General features: G+C 43.2%; 1 protein-coding gene across 2 annotated transcripts in view; it reads left to right on the forward strand.

The window, feature by feature from the left end:
• gcgra (glucagon receptor a) overlaps positions 1-7,530 on the forward strand; it is a 49,291-nt gene extending 41,761 nt beyond the window's left edge. The window contains exon 15 of one of the 2 annotated variants that reach the window (XR_004164641.2): positions 7,512-7,530. The gene's annotated coding sequence lies outside the window, so the exon portion shown is untranslated. Of the gene's footprint in view, positions 1-7,465; positions 7,480-7,511 lie in introns of those variants that run through there. The other variant, XR_004164642.2, reaches the window with a different exon arrangement.
• Positions 7,531-10,358: the final 2,828 nt, after the last annotated feature.

A 10,358-nucleotide genomic window follows, 5' to 3' on the forward strand; every position in this document is an offset into this window, starting at 1 on the left:
CCCATTCCGAAAGGCCAGCGCCCTCAGAGCACCTGACGGGAGCGTCATCGGACTGGCGCCACAGAGGCCCCGCCCCCCCTCTGCTCCAGTCCGCATCTGGTCCCCTCACAAGTGAGTCCTGTGAGCCGATTGGCGAGCATCTTTAATTGACAGGAGCAGCCTGGGCGTCACCGGGCGTCACTGCGCTTTTGCTGTCTTTTTTTTCTCCGCTGTGAACCCCCCACCCTCCTCGACGTTCAGTTCGTTGAGTTGGACTCCGAGAGAATCCCGCTGGTGGAGTCGAGAGATGAGATCATTGTGTCTGAGGACGCACTGCAGAAATTAGTTGATCAAAAATGGGATCAGGGGAGAGGGCTTTGCTGTGAGTCTTGTGTATGCCACACAGTATCCGAACGCTTTAAAAGGTCTTGAAAGGGTCACCAAGCTTCCTGCAGCATTCCTAGCTGAAGTGTAAAAGGGCAGAAGAACGGCCTTCTTCCCCTCTGAACGGATCGGCAAACAATCATGGAGAATGATTCCCAATGACTTTTTAAGGCTATTTGCACATTCTTAATTTATACTGGTTAAATATGTAAATATCTGCATATGCCATTTGAGATTTAGGGCTAGTGTCTTTGTCTGTGTTGTGAAGCAGCTGAGCAAGTTTGTTTGAGTGTGTGTGTGTGCGTGTGTGTGTGTATGTGTGTTTGGATGTGTATAAATTAGGGATGTACCTGAATCCGAATACATTTTTCGGTATAGCACAAATGGAAACAGATATTTCTTCTACCCAAAGTTGCTTATTATTATTCTGGAAAAAAATGGCTGTGCATTAGTGTGCGATCAATGTGTTTCTTCAAATCGATTCATTTAATTTTGGATGGCCACAAGAAAAAAATGCCCAATCTGCTTGCAACATAGGACTTGATATCACTAACTAGTAGTTGCATTTGCTACCCATTATTGAAAAGTGATGGCTATATTCTGTAGCCTCCCCAACCAAGTCAGTGCATAGCAGGCAGCGGGCTGAGAGCTGACTGTTCCCGGCTATCACTCAGGGGAACTCTCGCATCGAGGAGGAGGAGGAGGAGGAGGAGGAGGAGGCGGAGGGAACATGAATGGGAGCTAGCAAGCCTGGTGTGGCAGCTGGATTTCTTTCAAACTCCTGCAACCTATACCAAAAAATTAAGCTTAGAACCGGTAGTTTTTAGCTATCTGTTAAAAAACCCAGTCTAAATATTGAAAAAAATGTTTTACCTTCTATTTCAGTCAATATTCATCTGTTTAAGATGTAACATGCTGTATGTATTATAGATTTAATGGAATTTTGACTTAGTCCCCACTAAACCCCTTTCATGATAATTTAAACGGACAGCGACAAGTGATTTGTGAAGCTTGCAATGGACTCCACAGTTGTAAAGTAATAATTCACGGAACATTAACACATCAAGAAATGCAATATGGCATCATTGGAATTTAAAATGATACCCTTTAACTGAGGGATATTTTTCTATATATCTTTACTAAATAGTAAACAGTTTCTATTTCCAATGCAAAACAGAATCTATCGATTTATAAAATTGTTATTTTTTTCAGTTTCTGATTGTTTACTGTCCCCCAGTTAAAGGGGTGGTGGGGTTCAGGCAGTTCATAAACTGGAAATATATTTCATAATTAATTATATGCCAATATTAAATCAATTTGATGCTTTGAAGGCACAACAATTCCATTGCCAATGAATATTATGTTAGAAAAAGCCTGATTTAATGTGACTTCCGGTATAAACCACCCCCACTTTCGATCTTCAATCCGTATACAGATACAGAATCAGATCATTTTGTTGGCTGAACAGATACAGATAATGACATCTCTGTGCACCTCTAGTATAAACGGTCAGTGATAGGGACAATATGAAAGTTATATATCGCTTGCTGGCACCTGTTGTGCAGAAAGCAGATACAGGCTTATATTGTACGCATCCAGAGAGGCTTAGCTCGCCAGGGGAACGCAGAGGTACAGCACGAGTGCTTTAGATATTTTCTGCCTTAAAGGCACTGTACGCATGGATGACATGTAATAGGATATTGTGTTGATGGCACTCTAAGTAAGTGTATGTGTTCATTGATGTTGACTTCGAAAGAGTAACACCTTTCAAAAACAAGGAAACAGATCACCACACAGGGTTGGTACAGGCTTAGACAGCATTGGAGGATCATTACATAAGTTTTGTTTGTGATTTTTTTTAACATAAAGCCATCACCAAATGCCTTTCAGGCTTGGGGGTTGAACGTGGGTGAATACATTTGATACCCACCCTTCTCCCACGCTAGTTTTCAGTTCCCTTTCTGACGTCTCTCTATATCTCACATCCACTGTCAATGGCCTGATTAACTGGAGTGACAGCGCTTGGTCACGTTCCACAGCGTCTCACAGAATCCTTGCCAAAACCGATGGATGTGCATCAGCTGATTCTGTCTGTTCTCTGGCACCGGCAATGCCTGGCAGAACAACAGGATACCACAAACCCAGCACACTCAAGTTATCGGCACACCCGTCAAGGAACCACATCAATCAGGACGTCAGCCACTTCCGGCAGACGCCGTCTCTCTCTCTCTCTCTCTCTCTCTCTCTCTCTCTCTCTCTCTCTCTCTCTCTCCCATCTCTCTTTCTCCCCTGCTCTTATCACCTGTTGATGGCTAGTTAGGCCTTTCCCCAAACAATGCCACTAAGCTTTTCCCTGTGTTAAATATCAAAAAGGCCAGACAGCACAATTAATGCAGAGCCTGTGATGCATTCAGGCTGACACAAGAGGAAAGTTGCGAAACTATCAACACATTATTTTACTGTAACCCGACTAGAAGGAGCATGTAAGTTCTTCAAAACAGTTATGACAAACAGACCGTGCATGATATTGTTTTGCATTAATCAGTTATTGTTTACAGATTGACCAATTACAGAACATATTCATAACATCCACAACATAAACTAAAAGTTTAAGGTTAAGGAAGACACATTGGAGTCCATTCCCAATATGGACAACGCTGTACAGTACGTTATACTGAATAGAGCCCATTCATGTGATTAGACTTGTGCACGCTGTAGGCTTCTCCCACGGTCTGGCCACTGTGACCCTACTGTACTCTAACTGTCCTTGTATGGGGATTTCACATTTCAGCTGATCTCAGATCAGACCTGTACTCATACAAATGCACTGGTTTAAGGCTTAAGGTAGAAACCAAGAAAAACAAACTTCGCTGTAGACATGTCGCTTCCCGTGCTGTTTTGTGTTGATTTTGTCAACATGGTGAGAATAAAGTCATGTACAAACATGTAAATGTCTTTGCATCTCATGAATGTGATTATTGGTACCAATATGCTAATAAACAATTATGGAAAAAAACTTTTAATTAAGAATATAATGTGCTCTCATCAGTTGCATAGCAGCAAAAGCATCACTAACTGCTGACACTCAAAAGCAGCCAAAATGAAAGTGAAGAATTTTTCATTTCTGTTTGTCGGTGACAGAAAATACATGATAACAGTTAATAAATACTCAGTGATAAGGTTTTTTTTTAACAGCTATAATATTTAATAAAAGCCCGTCATGAACTAAAAGTGAAATTAGACAAACATGTCCTTTGTTTGACTGCAGGTGATGATATTCATTCAAGGCTGTGACAACAATTATTTGAAATGTCTGATGGAACACCGCCAGTTTGGTGAATGCTTGTTATGAACTGAAGCAAGGGCTATAAGTAGACTTTACTCTCAACATCCTCCATCTGTCAGAAATATCAGTGTAACAGTGGACATTCTGGACATGCATGCTCTCCAAAGACTAAAACCTTATCCACCACTATTTTCATTTGAATAATGCATGGCTGTTGTCCCCTTGACCCCTTCAAACTGGCATGTTACAATTGTCCTCGGCCATTGTTATAACTCTAACTTACAAATGATGAAAAAGTAACTGACACGTGCATTGAATTTGTGAAGTAAATATAGACACGAGAGGTGTATGTTGCACACATGTTAAAGTTAGAGCAGTTTTTTGCAACAAGGTAAAATACAAGGCAAAACAAAAAGTGTTCCCACTGTACCTGCTCCCCCCCATACAAACTCTGAGTCAAACTCCAAGCTGCTCCATGATAAGACAGACAGGCTGTAAATGCCGGGGGAGAGGTGATGTCTTCTACTGGACCCCCCACAGGCCCCACGTCTTCATCAGGTGCTCCTGCACGCCATGATGCTAAGGCGTAGCGGAGTCAGAGGGAGCGCTGGATTGAGGAGTGAGTGGAAGATGATGTCACCGTGGAAATGAACCAGCTGCTCGGCCCTCAGGCTAACATCACAGGAGGAAGGAGGGGGACGACTATCAACACATTATTTTACTGTAACCTGACTTGAAGGAGTTCTTCAAAACGGTTACGACAAACAGGCTGTTCATGATATTGTTTTGCATAAATCCATTATTGTTTGCAGATTAACATAACATCAGGAGTGCCAGAAGCGGCCCACATCTGGCCCTGAATATATTGCCTATGTTAAGCAACAGCACCGTCCACACTACATAAAAAACAAAGAGACATTTGCAGAGGTCACTTATTCCGCTTCTAACTTAGAGTTTTGTTTATATGTGCGCAGATAGATAACTTTCTATGTCTATATTGCCATTTTAACTCTGGGCGAGAATAAGCAGAAACACAATGACATAACATGACAGTAAACCTAGCAACCTCAACCTTAAAACCGAGTAAGTAGGCCGACCTTCTATTTCACTTCACTTCTGTTCACCAAAACAACGTTTTTATCTGATGCTGACGAATAAACATTTATGTAGTCTTCTTGTGCCATTAGTTTGATAATAATCTTGTTTAGTTATTGGCTTTTACTTTGTAATGCAAGAAATATGGCTTCAACAGTAAATGTATCAGCAGTAAATCATGCATTTATGTGTTACTATTAGCTCAGATATTTAACAGTGTGCATTTAAATGGTACATTCTTTTCTCTGGGGGACGTATCCCTTCATGGTTTTTCTTCCTGCCACAAAAAAACGTGTAGCGATTTGACATTGTAGGCCTCAAGCGTAAAATATGCGCTCCTCCGTTTTGCATCCATTTAGATTCAAGTTGCAACGTAAAACTACACTGCAATATCCTGGTACCGCCACTGCCTTTAGGCTTTCTGTTTCTGTCTCAAACTGGAAAAATGGTGCATTTAGCTGCCAGAATTAAGAACATTCCCCCCCAAACCCCCCTACACGCCTGGGCATTCCCCATGTTCTTGCCCCCTAACCTTGAGACTCGTTCCGTGCGCCAACGCATAACATGATGAGTACTGGTTCTTGTACAATGCTTTTTGGCAGTGCTGAATTTTGACCTATGAACTAGGATTTGTCACTGACATGTCCGCTTGATACACAGAATGGACTTTTTGGATAAAGAGTGAATGTGTGAAGAAAGTGTGTCTGTAACACTGGAATGGCCTCGTCGTGGCCGGACAGACTAAGCCCACTATTTACTTTGGATTCCTTATAAGGCCTCTGTCTTGCTTTCAACAGAAGGAATCTGTCCTTTTCCCCATAAACACACTGCAGTAGGCTGGTTCTCTTTTCATGGCTTGTCTTCAGTTCCTCCTTATTTTGGAAGCACCAGTGTTTCCCCATGGCCAATACATCAGCACACACAGACTGAAGCCATCTAAACGCTTCTCATATTAAGACACAGGCACGTACACATATATATCATGTACGTATGTATTCCATTCTCTCTCAAACATCCTTGTATCAGTTGTCGTAGTGGGAAAATTCATGCATTTCAGTTCATGCATTCAGTTTAGTGGAACCCTCTGAGAAGAGACGTGACTACAGGCATTGAGGGATATGAGTTTCACCTAATATCTCAGATGGTTCTGCAGTGAGAGTAACATGTACTATGTGTCACTGTCTACTCCTTAATGAGGATGAGTTTTGTTATCTGCCAGTGCTGGTGAGAAGGAAATGAAAGTGGCTTGTTTATCTGTGTACTGATGTAAATGTCATTGCAATTGGCCGTGTTGCAAACAGGATGTCCCTTGTGAATCATTTTAAAAAACAACAAGGCTGACTGCAGTCAGTTTTTATTGCACAAACAACTCACAGCAACACACACGTGTTATATATATGGAGGCGACCAGGACACACTACATACACACACGCAGGCCTGAGGTCGCCGTGAATTCTTGCTCTGCTTTTTTCCCATCCCGGGACGTCCTTCCTCCAGGAGCCCCCAGGAGCAGTGGGCAGCTTCTCAGCGCCCGGGGACCAAGTGAACCGTCCGTCTCAGTCAGGGACGGACAGGATTGTTCTGTTCGCATGTTTTTCTGTTGGGGTTCTTAGCGGAGAAAACCCCTTGTGAACACGGGGAGAACATGCAAACTCCACACAGAAAGGCCCAGGAGATAGCCCACCTGAGCACTGAAGGCCTGGGGAGGACCTTGAACCCATGACCTTCTTGCTGTGAGGCTGCAGTGCAAGCAGTGCAAGCAACTGAGCCACCGTGCCACATTAAGTAACAAACAGTGAAATCAAAAACTTTGCATTTGTAAAATACCATTTACTGACTCTTTCATAATTTTTTCTTATACCTCACCTAACTGGTACTTACCCTGTATTTTCATCATTTCATTGTCTGCAAAAGTAGCCCACGGTGAGCCTATTCAGCCAAAGAGGCCTGTTAGTAGAAAGGATTCCATGAGTTCCATGAGGAACAGCCTCAACAATTTAATGGCTGTTGATGCAGTAATTACTGCTACACGATGGGAGACAGAAAAACAGATCTTTAAAGGTCAACACCACATCCCATGCAGAGTATAGAGCCATTTGTGTGTGTGTGTGTGTGTGTGTGTATGTGAATGTGTGTGTGTGTGTGTGTGTATGTGAATTTGTGTGTGTGTGTGTGTGTGGGAGAATGTGTGTGTGTGTGTGTGTGTCTGTGTGTGAGTGTGTGTGTGTTGTGTGTGTGCTCTAGCTGTCTAGCTACATCCTGAAGCTTTTATGTGGTCTGTGTGTGTGTAGACGCCAGGGTCTGACTACTGTGGCGTCTCGTCGCACTCACGCACTCACAATGTTTACTTACTCCTGTTTGACCCCTAGGACTTGATGCTTTTGGATTTGAGCTTGTTTGCGATCAGATGAAGGTGATCAACTAAAGCAGCACCCCCCCCCCCCCCCCCCCCCCCAAAAGACTCCTCATCCCTGGGAGCCCCTCCACCCCTACTACCACCACCACCCCCATCTCTAACTGCAGGTCGTTTGTTTCTGTGTGGACCTCAGGGACTCTGTCAAACTGCGTTGTCATCATGACCCCAACGCTCCAGTGCCTCTTATTACCTCAGCTTCTCCTCTCTTAATGAGTTGATGCGCGCTCAGTGACAGCGCTCAGCAGACAGGCACACACACACACTGACATACACACACACACACACACACACACACACACACACAGACACACACACACACAGACACACACACACAGACACACACACACACAGACACACACACACACACACACACACACACACACACTTCATCTGCCAGTCTCTCCGCACCAGTCCAAAGCTGCTGTTGTGCATGCTTGTCGTGTCTACTAAACACCCCTCACATGTTGTAACAGTACACATGTACAGAGCAGCAGAACAAGACTGAAAACATTTCCAAAGGTCAAACACCTGGCCATCTAGCTTGAGACGTAACAACGCACATCTTTTGGTTTGTCATAATTCTGTCATCATTGAGCACATTGCTGTGGCAGATTGAGAAGTCATGTCGTGGCGCGTGATGAAGCGGACGGAGGGGTTTTTATGTAAGGCTCAGTAGACGGGGCTCTGGGGTGGGGATGACACTGGGCTTGTCATGGCTGGCTCCCCTACAGAAGCCATGTGGAGGCGCCCAGGAGGATTGCCCCGGGCTCGCCCTCCTGCAGCAGGGGAAAACTCCTCGGCCCAGAGACCAGAGTGCTCCGTTTTTTCCCAGGACTGTAAATCACTCACAGTAGTGCACTCATGCAGAAGTCTGTTTTTTTTTTTTTTCACACAAAGCACCACAAAGTCCATACCTTACCAGGCTATGTATGTTAAAGCATGTGACATATCTGATTTTGAATGTGAGATGAGGAAACGGTGTGCTTTTGTGTCTGTCGTTTCTTTCTTGTGTGACAGCGCTGATGGTTGCTCCCCTTTGTACCAGACGGCGGGAGCAGACATATCAGACATTCCTGCAGCTGATAGCCGCGTGAGATGTCTAAGCCCAGAGCAGGGGATGCTGGCAGTCTGGCAATCTGCGTCGTCCTCCACGGTGAGAGGACAGACAGTGCATCCGAATCTGTCCTGGCTTGTAGTGTGAATGTGACAGCCTACATCCTCGCAATCAGTACCATACACAGAAAGCAGACACTGAGGTTTCAGTGCCAGGTGTTGAATGTCTGTCACAACAAACCTCTGGAAGTAATGTAAGTGTATTGTGTCATACGGAGGATAAGGAGGGAACAGAACACTTCAAAGTTTGAGTTTCCAAAGTGAAGAAGGCCTTTTGCCAATAGAGTACAAGGGACTTTGCTGCAGTAGATTCTGTCGAGTAATTTCCGTGGTCTGCCGTGGTGGTTGTGATGTCATTTCTGGCACATTGTTAGCTCCACACGATGTGGAATGCACACTTGACATTTGTTGCTCTGCGGAAATAGGATTTTGAAATGTGTAACGCAAACAGGTGATTAAATTGACAGCTCTAAACTTGTCATCATCAACAAGGGAAATGTTCGACCTCAATCATCAAGCCCTTTCATCATACAAGCACAAGTCCTTCATGCATGTGTGATTAAATCACTTATTCGTGTATTGACGCATGCACGCCCAAAACAGAATAAAAAAAGAACAAAAAAACACCTTTTCAATCATATTGTGAGCTGAAATATCAAAGGGATGTCAGGAAACCAATTTCCTCTCTTCTGTGTCCCAGTGACGTGAAGACATAATAGATTCCAAGCCGCATAATTACGGTGATGGTGAGGCAATTTTACCTACTGCTATTTATACGAGTAATCATTGGCCAAGTGCCCGTGTTCAGTGTGTTTTTTTTATATCCAAAACCTTAATATTTAATGGACTAATTCATGATGTGTTTATCAAGCCCAGTGCAGTACAGTAAGTCCCTCGTGTCTACTGGATAGACAACACAATAACTGGGGTTTCCAGCCATTTTTTTACAGTTTTTCCTCCATTTCTGACACACTAAAACTGGGTCTATTAACTAAAAATCCCAAACCACAACGCCATCTATCAAAAAAACAGATCCATATCCCAAAACTATGATCACTATTCTCCTGTTTTCAGTCATGATCCAGATTTGTTAGACAGCACTGCCAAGTCATCACAATTCAAACCCAAATGTACACACAGAAACACTAAGAGTCTAAATTGTTTCTCCAATCAAAACCTCAGGATGGATAGATAAAAGGGCCATGGCTCAATTTACTTGTTTTGGCAGAATAAATGTGATTTCTTTCTCTGTGTACAAACAGTTTATTTATATTGGTTTATAATGGTATATACCTGGAAATTATTTTACTGTTTTTTTATTTTATTATTTATTCTCTGTTCTTCTTCAGTTGTATATTTTATATCTTTATGTGTGTGTGTGTGTGAGAGAGAGAGAGAGCGGGGGGGGGGGGGGGTGAGAGAGAAAGAGAGAGAGAGAGTGTGTGTGCGTGTGTGTAATGATTTGGGTAAATGGTCACCTAGACCTAACGTCTGTCCTGTTTGATATGAGGCATGAGTTGATTTGCAAACTCATTTTCCATGAATCCCAGTGGAGCCGGGACATGAAGTTGTTGAGCTGACCTGGAATCAGTACTCAGGGACGCAGGACACACACACTCACACACAGACACACACACACACATCTCCTGCCAGTCACTGCTAACTGATCCTTAATCAGCCTCTCGATTAGCCACACCACATTAAAGGGTGATTAAGCCTCCCTGTGGTTTATATGAATGATGTCTTCTTCATTTTAGTTAGATATAAACATAATCGGTAATCACTGTGATGACACCATGCAAAAAGTAATAATGTGAAATTGAGATGATGCCCGTGTAATTAGGCTTTTGGGAATCTTGCATGGCTGTAAATAATTGAAGTGCAACCCCAAATTAGAAAAGGTTGGGACAGCATGTTAAATTAAAATTAAAACCGAAAACTGTGATTTGTAAATTATCTTTGACCTGTTTTACATTGAATGGGCATGGGCGTCCCTGGAAAAGATGGCGCTGTGAAGGCAGCATACGTTGCTCCAAAATCTCTATGTACTTTTTGGCATTTATGGTGCCATCACAGAAGTGCAAG

Source organism: Clupea harengus, chromosome 1, assembly GCF_900700415.2.
Source record: "Clupea harengus chromosome 1, Ch_v2.0.2, whole genome shotgun sequence".
Classification (NCBI taxonomy): domain Eukaryota; kingdom Metazoa; phylum Chordata; class Actinopteri; order Clupeiformes; family Clupeidae; genus Clupea; species Clupea harengus.